Source organism: Callospermophilus lateralis, chromosome 3 (genome assembly GCF_048772815.1).
Source record: "Callospermophilus lateralis isolate mCalLat2 chromosome 3, mCalLat2.hap1, whole genome shotgun sequence".
NCBI lineage: Eukaryota > Metazoa > Chordata > Mammalia > Rodentia > Sciuridae > Callospermophilus > Callospermophilus lateralis.
Window position 1 is genome coordinate 45934578 of NC_135307.1, and position 3941 is coordinate 45938518.

Consider the following 3941-nt stretch of genomic DNA (forward strand, 5'->3'; position numbering starts at 1 on the left):
AGGGATCTCAGGGGCACTGGACCACTGAGCCACATCCCCAGCCCTATTTTGTATTTTGTTTAGAGACAGGGTCTCACTGAGTTGCTTAGCGCCTTCTGTTGCTGAGGCTGGCTTTGAAATGGCGATCTTCTGTCTCAGCCTCCAAACCAATGGGATCACAGGCATTCAGTACCATGCCTAGCTCCCCCAGGTTTTTAAAATAACTTTTATTTTTTAAAAGTTAATATGTGCATTACAGGAAAAATAAAAACACAAGCAAAGAATAAAGTTATCCAGTCACAAGGAGCTTAGTTGGGCGTGTCTCTCCAGGTCTTGCGTATACAAACACAATATCCCATTTTGTGTGCATCGTGTCTTCCCACACATCATGAATATTCACCAATACAAAAATCCCAAAGCTCCATGAGTATTTTTGATAACAAGAATACTACACGGACTCAATCTGTTATCCTTTCTTGAGGACAAAAATTTCACTGAAGACAGAAATGGCAACAGGCCTCTAGATAGATAAATTGGCAGAGTTACAACTAAAATAATGCATTCCCTTAATGCTCAATTTAAAATGAGTCAAAGCAACAGAATATACCAAGCTTATTTCATTACCACAGTTCCACTACTAATATATTAGCAAGAATACATGTTCCCAGTGAATTAAGTATTCCTAAAATTCAGCCAGAAGGTGCATACACATTCACATCAAAATGCAAATCATTCAGCACTTGTCCTATCTTTCCCTGTGTGCTTCCCTGTGCCACTCTGCTACCAGCCTAATGAACAAGTTCCTATACGCACTGCCCAGAGATTAAAGCAATTCCTGTACAAAATTCATCTTTTCTATTAATTATAACAAAAAGATATTTACAAATTGGCTAATTCACTAGCTCTACTTTTTGTAATTCACTGTCACCTCAGAACATCTAGGAAGCTTAGATATTGTGAAATAAAGGATGCACTTTGTGCACAATAAACACAAGTACTTTACCAAAAATGCACATATAGATCTATGATTATAATCTAAACCTCTCTTCCAGATATAGAGATGCTAGCAAAAAGCACTCCCCCTCACCCTTCCTCTTCTCCCTTTTCAACATTACAGTGACTAAATTCAGGACTACCCCTAGCTTCAAGAGGTAGATTAACAAGGGTCATTCCCAGAAGACAGTTCTTCCTAAAAACTATCAAAAGGATATTTATATAGGGATTACTTTTTTACTTCTAACAGACTTTGGGCATTAGGACTTGTCTTTTAATGCCCAGCAATATTAACTAAAATGCACATATAACAATGGCTAGACAATCTTATCTAATCTAAGGGGCACAGATTGTTTCTGTATACATATTCTCTCCTTTTCCCACCTACCACCCAGTGAACCTTCAACATACTCTCCAAGACATCAAGTTCAACATTCCATTCCCCTAAATGGCAATCATTCCTATGCAGTAACAAAAAAATACTTAAGGGGCATTACTTTTACACTCTTCTTTTACCATGTACTGTGCACTTTTAAACATCTAGAAATATTAGATGTTTCCAACAAGGACTTAAGTTTCCAACTATACAAACAGTAGCACTGAATAACTGCAACACTTACTTAACAAAGGCTACACTTTGAAGAAAAACCCCCTTTTTTTCAAAAGCTAGAATTTGAAAGTGTCTTCCAAACACTTCCCTAGAACTCTTCCCCTTCTAGTCTCCTATCAACCCAGGGGCCAGGTATATTCATCTGTAATGCTTAGAGATGACTTTAACAATTTCATTTCCTAAGTGATTATAAGAACAGTCTTTCCTATGAATTTAACACAAAGTGAACTCAATGTGTTAGTTTATGAACTCTACTTTTATCATACACTGGCAAACATCTAGATAGACTAGATGTAAATTAGAACTCATTTGTCATTTGTATACACTATTTACACAGCATAGAAAAACAAACTCACAGATATAAGAGACAATGGTCAATTTTGCTTCACAGAAACTACATTGGTAGAAAGCCCTTTAATTTTCTTTTCCTTCTTCCTTTTTGAACCACCACAGATATAATAGGTACTGCTCAGAGAAATGTTTTGATCATTCCATTTCTAAAAGACAGTTATTTCATTATGAATTTTAACAAAAATATAACTACAAAATGTTTTATTTATTCCCTCTACTTTTAACATACTTTGTGCACTTGAAATCATCTAGAAGGACTAGATGTTTCAAATCAAAACTTAAGTTTGTAGTATTCAACTTTTTATCTTTGCCTCTGACTTTTCCTGAAGGAGAGACTAAACTGGTCCGTTTACTGCAACCATAGTATGCCCAACAGGTAGGGGGGAGAGGCGGGAGGTCCTGAATTCACAGACTGCTTGCACCCGGCCCTACCCCATCTGCCCCATCCCAAGAGCCCCGAGAGTCCTGTGCATTTGGAGAGGAGAGGTGTCGAAGGGTATCTTACAAATCAAGTGGCTAGAAACGCCACACTTCCTTGGTAGGGAATTAGACTACTCTTTCAGGCCACCCCCAATCTCTAGATTTCTCTCCTGCCCTGTTTTGTTCTACAGCACTAACCAGCCACAGACTCACAGTACTTAAATCATTTTGTTTATATCTGGGGAGGAGGTGCTTTAACCTCCACTTATTTCTAGAACTAAGTTCCTTTGTGGCGACTGGGAGCGGTGACGCCCATAAGTAATCCCAGCAACTCTGGAGGCTGGGAGGAGGATGCAAGTTCCAGGCTACAGCAACTTAAAGAGGCCCTCAGCAATTTGGTGAGATTCTATCTCAAAATAAAAACGAAGTAAAACAAAATAAAGGGTTGGGAGGCAGTTCAGCGGCAAGGGGGGGGGAGTTAAACACTAGTATCAGAGTTTTGTCACCAACATGACATTGTTTTAATCCCCATAAATTACTTTTTTCTTGGGGACTATATAGCTACCTAAACTGTAGCAGTGAAAGAAAACTTGAATAACATGTCAAGGAAAGCGCCCACTCACTGGACAAGTGATCTTGAGTTCAAAGCCAGTCTCAGCAAGAGCAAGGCGCCAGAGCAACTCCGCAACTCAGTGAGACCCTGGCTCTAAATGAAATACAAAAAACAAAACAACAACAACAACAACAACAAAAAAAAACCAACCCACAAAAGGATTGGGGGTGTATGTGGCTCAGTGGTTGAGTGCCAGAATTCAATCCCCAGTAACCCTCCCACAAAATAAAATAAAACAAAGACAAAATAAAGGTCTGCGAATGTAGCTCGGCGGCAAAAAGCACCTCGATTAAATCCCAGGTGCCACCCAAACAAAACAAAACAACAAAACAAAATCCTGTACGGGAGAGGAAAAAATTAAGTCCGCACCACACACACACACACACACACACACACACACACACACATAAGTCCGCACCACACACACACACACACACACACACACACAAAGTCCGCACCACACACACACACACACACACACACACACACACACACACCAGCACTCTTCTCTTCCCCCTTTGGTAGGCGGGACGTCGGCAAGGGGATTAGACCGGAGTTCCGCGGACGTCAGCATAAGGGCGTGGCGCATGTAGATGAGCAGGCACGCTGAGGCTGCTGGTCCCGCTCCTCCTGGGCCCCCACGTCCCGGGTGGCACTATCCGCATTGTCCGTGATGACTTTTTTCCGAGCGGCGAGAACATAGAGGGGGCCATATGAGGGCGGGAAGGTGGTGAGGCCGCGTGGGTGAGATGACCGTGAGTGCAGAGTGAGGCTGGCGCCAGGGTGTGGGTCGAGGGTGGGCTAGCAACTCATACTTACCTGGCAGGGGAGATACCATGATCACGAAGGTGGTTTTCCCAGGGCGAGGCTTATCCATTGCACTCCGGATGTGCTGACCCCTGCGATTTCCCCAAATGTGGGAAACTCGACTGCATAATTTGTGGTAGTGGGGGACTGCGTTCGCGCTCTCCCCTG

General features: G+C 42.0%; 1 non-coding gene across 1 annotated transcript; it reads left to right on the forward strand.

Annotated features, from left to right (window-relative positions):
• The first annotated feature begins 3777 nt into the window (after positions 1-3777).
• On the forward strand, positions 3778-3941 carry LOC143396038 (U1 spliceosomal RNA). Its single transcript, XR_013090929.1, has one exon. It is a non-coding gene; the product is annotated as a U1 spliceosomal RNA (small nuclear RNA).